Source organism: Simochromis diagramma, unplaced genomic scaffold (assembly GCF_900408965.1).
Source record: "Simochromis diagramma unplaced genomic scaffold, fSimDia1.1 OVJJ01000602.1, whole genome shotgun sequence".
Taxonomy (NCBI): Eukaryota; Metazoa; Chordata; class Actinopteri; order Cichliformes; family Cichlidae; genus Simochromis; species Simochromis diagramma.
In genome coordinates this window covers 4,074,069-4,087,280 of record NW_024387040.1, presented here as the reverse complement: position 1 = coordinate 4,087,280, position 13,212 = coordinate 4,074,069, and positions in this window count along the sequence as shown.

Below are 13,212 nucleotides of genomic sequence, written 5' to 3'. Positions count from 1 at the left end.
CTCATTTCATTCACTGCAGGGGTGACACACTCCTAACCTCAATGGTTGACTTTGTTTGTCAACTCTCGATTTAATCCACTGAATAATACATAAAGCCCGGCTTCAGATTCTCCTCCCATTGCTTTCACCTCATCTTCCACAACAATTTGCTTTTCTCTTTTTTTGCCTTATGGCCATTGCTCATTAAACTATCAACTAAACGTATTTAAGGGTGTATAAGCTACAAATGAGATGCTTCTACTTTTTTAGTGTCAGCAACATAAAAGGATCAAACTGTAGAATTATTCCAGATGAAAAATGTTTTTTGGGTGAATATAGCTGAGCTGAAGATGTTAAGATTTTCACTGGGAGTGACCAGAATAGACAGGATCAGAAATCAGTGCATCAGCAGGACATCTAAGGTTAAGTGGTTTGGAGACGAAGTTAGAGAGGCAAGGCAGAGAAGGTTTGGACATGTGCAGAGGAGGGATGGTGGAAATATTAGACAAAGGATGTTGACAAGGAAGGTGCCAGGCAGGAGGAGAAGAGGACGACTACAGAGAATATTCATGGATGTAGTCAAGGAGGACATGCAGAGGGTTGGTGCGACAGAAGAGGATGCTAGGGACAGGAGGAGATGGAGGCAGATGATTCTCTGTTGTGACCCCTGAAGGGAGCAAGAAGAAGAAAAAGAAGAAGAAAAGTTTCACATGTATTGTACACGTCTACCTTGCTTTTCTCGGTGACACTGTGTAAATTTCAAATGAATCCTTCACATTTCATTTTTGCATCTGAACACTTTATAAACATACATAGGCCTACATTTTTGTAGTACCTCAGTACTCAGGACTCTCCAAAACTAATAAGGTTTTAATAAAAGTACAAAGTGTCTGTCTTGAAATGGTAGTAAAGGGGTTTTTATTTATTGATTACAGAGTTGAAATGATGGACTGACTTGACATATGTGAAAAAGGTTTTGATTCTTTACTATTTTTTGCACACTTGAGTATGTGTTATAAGAAATACCTTTACTGTTTTGAGACAAGCATTGAGGGGGGTGAAAATTACACTCCTGGTATAAGGAAATAGACCAAAATGACTGAGAAAACTGCAAGTGTATCCTGTATCCACTGTCCATGAATTAGGGCAGCAGTTTCATATAAGTCATATAATGTATTTCTTTCATTAATTGTTGCTAGGGCTTTGTTGCTAGGCCGAACATACTATATACTTCCACCTCTTCAGCATATAACGATCAGATTTTCAGTATAAAAATGGCCAAAATCCTAGTAACATCTTCCGATTTGTGCCGGAGTTCATATAACCACAGAGATGTAGGCTGACAAACATTTAAAGCTCAGCTCATTCTTGCAAACTACAAATGCTGGTTGTGAATCAGTAAGCTGATCATGACTCATTGTTGAGTCTTACCTACTTGACACACGCAATGCTTGTTAACCCTGATGCCAAAGGGGGTTGTGCTTAAGTAACTTTAGCTGTGATCCTAGCTGGCCACTGGGGCAATGTGCCACTGGTAACAAAAGGGGATTACTCTAATTGCATTGCGTAATTAGCTAACATTTGCTTCTGCAAAAGTGCATGGAATTAGAAGGAAAAAAATACTCTTTAAGCTTTTCTTTTTCAAGTTTTGAGTACAACTGTGAGTCTGAATTGTTTTGGTTGGAAGGACGGCGAGAAACAGACACGAGAGTGAGCGCACCGCTCCAGGATGCTCTTATTTTCTTGCCCTTATTTCGTGACTACGGATGTGTGAGCTGGAAGACTGGCAGGCATTGTGGGTAATGAACTGCATCCACACCACTGCAACTATTATTTTTGAAGGTCAGTGCACGGGTCAAGGCAGCTACACCCTCCAAATTGTGGTAATGAGTGTTTGGCTTCACTGTCTCACTTTACTGAACTGCTCTCAGCGATGAAATGGTTTGCACAGACCCGCTTGGCATTTCACACTGCAGGATAACAAGGGCCCCACACAGACGGTTTTAACTGACTGTAATAAACAAAATAAATAAGCATGCATCAGAGTTAACTGCGGGCTTGATTTACACGGCTTTCCATTATTTCTATCAGATAGATTTGGGAATGGAAGCAGTAGCATCGCTCATGTGACATATCCACATCAGTGCAGGAGTCAGACTAGCTGACACAATGAGCTGCAACAGTGAGCTAATGAGCATGACACCACCTTGTGGAGACAACACAGATTAATGATTGGAACACTTATGCTGAGAGACAAATGGAAGGAGGTGTTTCTATATTTCAAACACGCCCTTCATAAATATTATGTGGTGCTTAAACACGCAGCCTGTGCCCTTTTTTTAACTGGAAAGGAAATGCTTATCTGACAAATGTGCAAATATGGCTTTGGAGTGCAGCACCGTCCACGAGAGCACGGCACCTGTGGCTGTTGTTTTTTTAATATTTTTTCCAGAACCGCTGCATGAAGGACATTACTTTTGAAAAGTGTTCCACTTTGCTGTTTAGGAGGCAACACCGAATCAAACAGATTCCTCGATTTTTTTTCTCCACCGCCAAAATCCAATCACGACTGATGAATTTTGAATTGATGGCAAATCTTTAGGCCCAGGCACTTACTCGAGTGATGCGGCTCCCTGGAAAATGAGAAATGGGCGGAAGAAGCATCGGAAGGAGAAACAGCAAGGTGGAGACGGCTCAAAGAGAGAGAGATGGAGAGAGGCGAGTGAGGATACAGTGGTAGATTTATGACTTCTTGTTTAGAGCATACTGCTGAAACAGACTCATAAATGTTTTTGATGGTCCACAAATAAATTATTCCCAGCATGTCGGCTCAGCACACAATAAATAATTCTAAAAAAAAAATTAAAAAAAATTTAATCATTCTCTAACCTTTCGATTTATTTTGGAGAAATTTATATGAGGCCATATATACTGTAAAATACATACAGCCAAGGCAGGGTCTTAAAATATGCTTCTTCTTACCTCATGTATCACCTTTAGATGTGTAAGATTTTTAATGAAGTTGTACATTAAAGTAAAAATGTTGTGCCAGCATTATTGTGAGAAAGCCCCAATGTGGAAATTTTAAAAAAGAGTTTTGTTATATTGAATGTAAAATTCTATCGGCTGCCTCCTTTGTGCAGTAATGTAAGAGTATTTGCTGGGAACCATTTTCACCCTTTAACCACCTCTTCTCTCACAGCAAACAGCTTCCCACATACACAGGTCAAGAGGCTTACTGTAAAGGTGCCCTTTGTATAACTCGATACTCATTATAACACACTGTTCTCTGAAGTTTTTGTTTTGTTTGGGGGGGGGGCACAAATGCATGCATGTGTACAAAAGTAGACAGAACTTGATGCAAGTGCGCGCGCCCGCTCTCATAAGATGCATTCCTGTGTAGGAAGATGTGAAATGTGTTGGTGGGGGTGCCTGCTATTGACCAGTGTGTGGGACTAGATTTAAAGTGTGTGTTTGTGGGTGAACTCATGTGAGTTGGCGGAGGTTTCCCTGGAGAAGGAGGGCAACAGAGCTGACCTTGCAGTTTAAAAAAAAAAAGGCAGATAATTTATTCATTGCCGTTGCACAAATTTCCCTCTATCTACTATTAGGTGTTCGGCTTTTATCTCAGCTGGTTTTAAATAGTCTCTTCCTGCATCCTGCAGATTATTGATTCCTCCAAACACTCTATCTTTGGTTTAGGACACACAAGATTGAGATCAGAATTTAAGACCTTATCAGTGTGTTTTCAGCGACTCCTCATTCATAGTTCGGAAACAGTTTTGTACCTCTTCCAGTCCGTGCTTACCGATCTCGCTTCATTGTGTATTTTTAAACCCTGAAGCTTAACCCCATTGTAAAAATGTCTCTTATCGGACAGAGTCCAGCTGGCAATGTCAAACAGATGGCTTTATACCCTCTAGGGTTTCTATTCAGAATAAATTAGTTCAATAAAATACCGGGAGGGCTTTTAGAGAACAGACAATTAAACACCTTGCATAGAACGCAGTCCAGCTGTATTTCAAATGACTGAAAGCTTATACTGATGAATGCAGTCATTAAAAAAGACAGGACTCAATACCGTTTCAATGGACAGTAAACACCCAGCCAAGCTTGTGGCAGAATGGGCTGGAAAAAAATTGTGTTGTGTACTTAAGGTTAAGCTGTCATACAGTGTGTTTTACTCAACAGCAAGAGAAGCGCAATGATGTTTAATGTTGATTTGAATAAATCATCCCATGACTTGCTGAAAGCTCTCAATTAAAGCTCCATTAATGCACGTGGGAAAAATGTGCCAACGATATGCTTAACAACAGAGTGGCTGCAATATATAAACATTTAAATCCACTAAAGTAATGGAACCCATCTATTGTCACAGCATGAGGGATGATGGCTTTTAAATTGGTTTGCTAAAATCAAACAGCTACAGTTTTAATTCTATGGGATGTGGGAGGATTAGCTTTAAAAAAAAAAGAATTAAATGTTAATGACTTTTATAATTATTAAAGAAAAAAGATATTTCTGGATGAGCTATCAAACTGATCACCTGCTCCTCTAAAGTGACTTTTGGCTCATATTAAATATCTGAACGTGCTGCCAGTTGGAGGTCCCATTTCAAGAATCCCATCCAAATATCTGTATTTCATGTACCGTTGGGTGGTCCAGCTGTCTCAGGCTCCAGCACTCCCATTAACTAGGGTTTACAATGAAACATTCATTGAATCCTACTCAACATAATTAAACTGTTTTAACTTAATTACACCTGCAGCAGTCGCGGTAATCAAAAGGCTAGAGTTTGGATAGCACACTAACCTCTGCTCTGTAACTTACACCTCGGGGATAACATTACCGTCTCTGCCAAAGGCCTGTCTGCCGTTTCCTTTCAGGGCTTTATTCCTTTTCTCTCTGTCTCCCTTAAGGGCTTTCTGCCACGGGAGCTCCCAGAGGCAGGTCTCTATCATATCAATGTCCTCCAAAAAACAGAAACTGTATTCTTAGAACAATGACCCAACTCCCTTGTGAAAGAAAGCTTGTGCCTGATCCCTTCACAGGAAGGTTAATGTGGGTGCAATGATCCAAGGACCGCCAACTGTCCTCAGGGGTCCTTCTTTATGATGACAGCAATAGCTCATTTTGATACTTCTCATTATGACTCCACGTTTGGACAAGGGCTTGGACCTGTGTGCTAGTTTAAAGGGCACGTTGAGTTGCTTGGGATTGCTAAGCCCTCTGCATGATGGATGAGGGGAAGGGGAGTCTTAGTATTGAGCTTTCCTTGTCAGTGGGGATTTGAAGTGTGGGACATGTGTCAGATTTATAATATACATTTTTTTAAAAAGAAATTGTTTCCCAAAATCAGTGCTAAAGCTTAATAGATTTATGTATACGTAGTAGAAATTAGAGCTTTACTTCAAATGTATTTTGAGAAATGGGTACTCCATTTCTCCACTTTTCACTGCAATCTCTTCACAGAGGAGATAAATATCTAGACTCCTTTCAGAAAAAAAAAATCTATACACCCGGGTCTTCCCCTGGCTCAGTTTGAAGGGTTGGTAGTTCCTAATGTAACTGATACAGACAGGACAGGGTATGTGAGAATGTGTGGGTAAGACGGAAAACACTCAGAGTATAGCCTGCCTTAGAATTACAGAGGTAGGAAAAACCTTATTGACTTCTCTTGATGGCTAAGTATATTGAAATACCAGGCAATAAAGAACTGCGTGTGCATGTGTGTGTGCGTGTATGACACAACATGCAACACACAAGCAGACCAACCTGAAAAAAACCACAACAAATGCTTATGTCAGCCTTTTAAGAAGTGCATTGGCATTATGAGCTGCACTCTGCGTACTGTATATAGACATGAGTCCAGATTTTTATTAGACCCACAGTGTCGTCTTTAGATCAGAATGAGCTACTGCAGTCTTTGTGGAACAACTGCCACCTTTAAAGGCAATTGGATGATATACTGCATTGCATTCTCTAAGAAATGAAAGAAATGAAGTCTCGTAACGTCACTTTCTGCAACGGCCCCATTCTGAATCACAACAGTGGCCTTCCAAACTAATGGACAGTGAAAATGCTTACACACAGTGTTCTGGTGAAATGAACCTGAGAGTCTCACTGTGTTTGTATAGTACTTGTGTCTTGCTGTATAGTCAGAGGAAGAAAGGGGGACAGAAATGGATGCATAGAGAGGGGAGGCACTGTTGCATTTTTCAGTTGAAATCAGAGGGATTACCTTAACTGTGGATATTTGCACAATATACATAGGTTGTGTGAAAGTAAAGAAGAGAAACCAGAGCTCTGTCTGGGTTAAAGCACTACGCAAGAGCAAACCTGCTGGTCAGCACTTCTGTTCACCGTATTTTCTGACCAGTGCACAGTTTATCTACAAGTAGAGTATTGGAAAAGTGCCTGGCCCCTAATGTGCAGTGGATAATTTAAATAAACCAATTATTTTTTTTGTTATCACCATTATGAAACCCTCATATTGTCAATGCATGTTATATTTTAATACTTCACATTCACAAACAAATGGTTAAATTGTCACAACCTGAAAAAGTATGAACCTGTTCCTATTCCCACTGCAGGAACTAGCAGCCTGTTGTAGAGCAGCCTGCACCTTTGTGCATGTTTCCTACTGTGTATAAGGCTCCTGTGGGACTCATTCAGGGCTGTTCAGGGGGGGAGAAAAACATTATTTTTATGGAGTAGGTGTTATGGTCTTGTTTGTCTGTTTCCTGTTTTATTTTAAAACAATCTTTTTATTTTATATCTTAAGTACAGATCCCTTAAATGGCCTAGCAACACATTCAACGCGTCACTTCCAGGGCAGTTTCTGAGTTGGTAGAGGTTTCACCTATTTCTGAGTCTGACCTGGGTCTTTAGTCCTGGTCCAGGGTCTTCCCAATCCCATATTAGCCAACGTTCTTCCTGCTCCTCAGTTAGATGGCATTCCTCACACTCCCTAGACTGACTCAGATTCTCCCTTCTTTCTTCTTTCTGAGTCCGAACCAGTCGATATCTTCTCTGTTCTTGAGTCTCAGTTGTCCAGTCTTTTCCCAAGTCAGTAGACAGTCGCTGAGCTGGCCGATACCACGTCTGTTCCCTAAGTTGGCCTATGACCTTAACAGCCCAAAATCAACCAGTGGCCTCCAGTCAGCTTTAGAGTTGGAAGGACGCCCTCTGCATAGTTGTCCTTTGCCACTGACCTCCATCTATCATCTGTCTGTGCTGTCTAATAGCTGTCTACTATTTAGATCTCAGCCTTCTGCATGTCTGTGCACGGTGCCCTAAACTCCAGCGTCTCTGCCACTAAGCACACACTGCTGCTCAATCCCCAGAAGATCCTTACTTTTGCTGCTGTTCCCTTGCTTGACCTCCAAAAGGGCTCCACCTTTCAAAGTTAGCCTCCTGAATGACTCTGCCTGCATAAATACAGTCCTCTTAGCCGCCCTGACTTCCAACTAAGTCTCCTGAGGAATGCCTTGAAGGTGCATACCTTTATAGGTGCACTTACTTAAAGCTGTCAAAAAATTACTTTACCTTGTGAGTCTACTTCTTTAAATATTTTATACCCACAAGTTCCTGCAGTGGAAAGGCTGTTAAGCAGTTTAACTGATGCTTGCTCCCCAGCTTCAAATGTTCCAGTCTTCTGTATATGACACTTCTCTGGGTCGCTGACTGTGTGACAAGTGCCAGGAATCACCTACTATCAAGGACAGAAAACAAGACGTAGACTAGCAACGATTTCAACAGACTGGCTTAAATGAAAGACACTTTCTCAGAGCATGTCCATCAAAAGCCTTCTAGCAGTTTGCATTATGCTTAAAGTTCAAAATGTGGAGCCCTGAATAAAAATCATATCATCTGTGGATGCTGATGGTGTAGTAATGTGTGATTATTTACAACAACTGCTCAGTTTTTATTGACTTGACAAATTACTTAATACCCATATTCAAGGTCATTACTCACTCCTACTCACACACACAGAGTCCTGTTGGAAGTGATGCTGAAGTGAGGGGAGATTGAATGTCAATGCAATGCCATCTTCATTAGTTAAACCCAGAAACAGCTCAGTGCTGAGTTCCCTCCTCAATATGACCGCAGATGCACGTCAACAGGTAAACCGCAGGAAACAAGATAAGACCACACCGTCTCACCCAGTTTGACCTACACACACACACGTGTTTGCCTGCATACATCGACACAGAGCATGTGTGGACATATATAGTTAGCTTATTATAGTCTGTATGTGTTTATCAACTTTTTAAAGCAGGAAACGCAAACAAATGCACAGCACATAAAGTACTGATAAAACATCATATTAATGAACGAAAAGTTATTACACAAAAAGAGAACGCATGAGCTGCTGCATGCAATAACATGTTGTGGCAGTTGCTCCTTTACCTGGTAGTCTATTAGGAGGATACTCATGGGGCTTTTAGGCTTGTTTTAGCCATAAAGGACATGATTCTCCCTCAAAAAGACAATTTTATTGGCCTTGCAACACATTAGCAGTTAACTACAGTATCAATAATACAATGGGCTATAACACCTCAGTCCAGTATGTGTGCTGGTGCTGTAGCAAACTCTCCTTTTGCTATACTTTTTAATGCTAGAAATATTTAACTAACATTGCTTTTTCACTGTGACTTTGGACTTTCTCACTTTGCTTTCTCTCCTCTGCGCTCATTTGTAAGCCGAGGAAAAGATTTGCCCATCACGGTATCCCTCCCAGGATTGGGAAAGTTTTGGTTTCCTGTCCAAATGATTAATCTTTCACATTATTTTGCAGAAAGAGTCATAACACCACAACACTACCTGTGGACCTAATTACACCACTGACAACTGTATCAATGCAACTCTCTGACTAGGGCAGTGCGAGCACAGGAGCCTCTGTCTTCGATCAGTATAAATTAAAAAGAAATCATCTAAATGGATTAGCGCAGCCCAGCATCAATATGAAATGCTGCTGCCGCTGATGATGATATAAAAGTTTGCTTTGTGTTTGTTTTGCTAAGTCTGTTGCACAAAACCAGCCTTTTATCATTAGAAACAGTTCACCTTTGTCCAGTGCAAATGAAATTTCCAACATCATTAGCATACCCATAAGTGTGTTTTTAACATACTAAAAGACATTATTAGAGAAATGTTAAGTCATCAGTATTTTTCTCAACATACAAAAGATGTGCCTAATCTTTCTCCGAATGCTGGTGTTCAAAGCATTTCTTCTTAACTTATGAAAGCTGGTGATACTGAAAAAGTTTTATTAAACATTAGCATCATATTATTAGACCTCCGATAATGTTGTCAAGCCAAAGGCTATTTTTTTCTCCAATTTCTAACACTGCACAGAGCGAGCAATTGCCATTCTGATCCACCCACTTAGGTGACACTGTTAAATGTGCTTTTCTGCTTCTTCAGATTCAGTATCCAGTTTCCAGTTTAAACTCCATTTGCTGAATTACTCCAATACAGCTTTTTACAGGGACTGTTGAAGATGAAGCAGTATGCTAGAGCTACAGGCAAGCCTCAGAGGGGTAGATGGGTCTCTCTGCCATTACACCAGCAAAACATTAGCTGGTGAGACGGATCAAACAACAGAAACTGTGGGGATCACAAAGAAATTGGAGTAGATATAAATATAGAACCACAAGCACTTTCCTGAAATTACTGAAAAGCAGCAAAGGGAGAAAACATTGTAACCAAATGCATCTATTGACAGATTATGAGAGCTCTGAAAATGGAAAACTTAAAAATGACATTCTCACAATGTAGCTAAATTTGGATTATAATCAAGGAGAGGAACTGGACCAAAGGACCAAAGGTTCAATGACATAGTCCCACTCGCTCAACTGAAACACGACAGACTGATATATGCTGCATTCCACTATCACTTTGAGAACAGTTTTTACAAGCACACCAAACTGTATGATTCGTTTACAAGAGCTTTTAATGACTTAGAAGTTTTTTTTCCAAGCTCTATAATTTATCACTACTCTTGAACTTGCTGTACCTTATTCCAGCAGTTTGAACTGTGTAGCTGTGGATGATCAATGAACAAATGACTGATCTGTCAAGTGAAAGGCTTAGACTGTTATTTCAGTTCAAGTCTAGAGTGTATCCCTGAAACTTTGCTTTGAACTGAGAGCTCGGCTCATGTAAAGTTCTTCAGCTCACCATATTCAACCTGAAAGTTTTGTTATTCTGAACGAATCATTTGCAACTCAGCCATCTGGGTGGAATAATTCTTTTTATAAATCATTGCACACATTGGCCACTTTATTAGGTACACCTTGCTAGTGTCTGGTTTGACACCCTTTTACCTTCAGAGCTGCCTTACTCTGTTTTCCTCTGGAATTTATATATTTTTTATGATTGTGATTCTGATTAATTGTTTGGGGCACAGATTTAACAAGAGGCTGGATACGTTCCTCAGAGATTTTGGTTTATATTGATATGATAGATCACACAGTTACTGCACATTCATTATGCAAATCTCTCATTCAACAATCCATCACAGTTCCACCACTTGTCAAACATGTTGTATTGGATTGAGATCTGGTAATTGTAGAAGTCATTTGAGTACAGTGAACTCGCTAGCAAACGGCTTTCAATAAACCAGTTTGAGATGATCTGAGCTTTGAGCATGTTATTCTCCTGTCAGTAGACATCAGAAGATGGCTTCACTGTGGTCATAAACGGATAGGCATGGTGAGCAACTATGTGGTGTTCAAACGATGCTCAGTTGGTACTAATAGGCCCAAAACGTGCTAAGAAAATATCCCCCACCCCATTACATCACCAGCAGCCTGAATCATTGATAAAAGCCAGGATGGATTCATGTTTTCATGTTGGTTACACCAGATTCTGACCCTATAATCAAAATAGTAGAAATCAATACTCATGAGACCAGACAGTGTTTTCCCTTTTTTTTAATGTCCAGTTTTCATGAGCTTGTGTGAACTGTAGCCTCAGTTTGCTGTTCTTAGATGACAGGAGGAGTGCCACCCGGTGTGCTCTTTTGATGCTGTAGCCCATCTGCTCCAAGGCTCAACATATTGTGCATCTAGAGATGCTCTTCTGCATAACTTAGTTGCAACCATTGCTTGAGTTACTGTTGCCTTCCCACCAGCTCACAGCAGTCTGACCATTCTCCTCTGTCCTCCGGCATCAACGAGACAAATATTTTCTCTTCTTCAGAGCATTCTCAAGTGATGGTTTCTTCAGGAAAATCCCAGTAGAGTTCAGTAGTTTCAGAAATACTCAAACCAGCTTCTCACACCAACAACCATGCCGTGTTCAAGGTCACTGAAATCCCCTTTCTTCCCCATTCTGATGCTTGGTTTGAACGTGTCTTCACCATTTCTACGTGCCTAAAGGACTGAGTAGCTGCCATGATAGATATTTGCAGTGTACAGTACCTAATTAAGTGGCTGGTGAGTGTCTTGCATTGCAAGTAAAAATAAAAGCAGTTTTCCTAATGGTCTTTTTACATGATATTATAAAGGCTGTGACAGAGCATTATGCCGATAGTCGATAGTTAAACGACACATGGAGCTCGGGTGCAGACTGAACATGCTGAATTGTCCATCGGAGCTTAATGTCTCTGGCAGCCACACCACTTCATTGCTATTCATTCCAAGGTCTCTCCTTCCTGTCTTTAACTTAAACGTACAACACGCAGTGATCACTGCTTTCACACCTGCCCTGATTGTAAAAAAAATGCTTACCCTTATAAGCTGTCTCTTGACAGTAGTAGCAGGTCAAATTGCCAGAGTGGGTGTTTTTGCAGCAATTATGCCAAGTACATTATATTCACATTATCCTGCTGCCACAAGCACTTTGGGTTAAGGTTGGACACTGAGCATCTTGTCTGCTCTGCAAGGCAGTGTTATTCACACCGATGAATGCAGATGAGTGTGGTGCAAAGTCCTGAAATTTGGAGAAGCTGTGCTGCACCGGATGTGGCATTCTGTGTTGGGAAAACAGTGATGCTGAGCTGTAACAAGACTCTAGGATCCATGTGTCTATGTGGCAGCGTGTATCCTCTGCTGTGCTGTGCTGGACACGACGATTTTTTTTAAGAGCAATTGACAGGCAGTTGCTGCAGAGATACCAATAATAATATAGAAAGAAAACAACACCCAGTCAATTAGTGATCCATGCCCCTGGATATATTATGCAAACATAACCAGCATCACAGAGGGGTGATCAATCATGTTTGTTTGTCCACAGCTAACATCGGCTCCAGAGAGAAAGCTGAGACCAGAGCACCATGGACATACACTTTGATAAATGCATTTTTTTAGGGTATTGTTTCTTTATTTTGATTGATGGCAGTGAGAAGTGACAATAAACATGGGGAGATGGAGAGGGAGATGACATATTGCACAAGTCCTTGGTTGGATTTGAACCAGGACTTAGTAGTTGGTACATACTTAGACTGCTAACCCCTGAGGGCAAGCCTACATAGCATACATGCAGTTTGTACAACCAAATACCAAAGCGTGTTCATTGTGTTGTGTGTATTTTTGACACATTAGGTGATGCTGGCAGCATCAGAGGTGAACAGGTGTGTTTTGTGGAATGAATGAAGACATGACATAGATTTATGATTCCAGTCTGCAGCTGACCGTTACACTGAAGGCCACTGCTGCCTACTGTGGGTGGGTGCTTGAGTGGACCTTGACATGACCAGAAGCTAAAAATAGCAAAAGAGAATAAACAGGCTGCTGCTATGGTGTGTTTCCTCCCTCTTATTGACAAACACACACACACAAACAAAACGAAGCACGCACCAGACGCTGTCGCACCCACACGCACAAGCACATTTGAGCACTGTGTCACGGCATGCTTACAAAGTCTCCGGGCTCACATTTTTGCAGCCTCACATCGAGCCATCCAAAAACCTTTCCAACTTTGAACTTTGCAGAATAATAAATGACAAAAATGGAAAATTACATTACATTCAAGCTGTCAAAGCAAGGATCAGGAAGCAGTAAAAAGGAGAAAGCAGATTTTTTTAACCTTATCCACCCATGTGGGGTTTTTTCTATCGCAAATATTCAAATCCATGACAGCTTCCTATAATAGAAAGGTGTTCCAAACTGATTGAATGCTTATTATTGTAATTTAAGTGGATTTGACTTTTGCTCTCCCACTCCTGCAGAAGCTGACAGTAAATTACAGCATCCATATTTCCTCTCTCTTTCACCATGCACACAC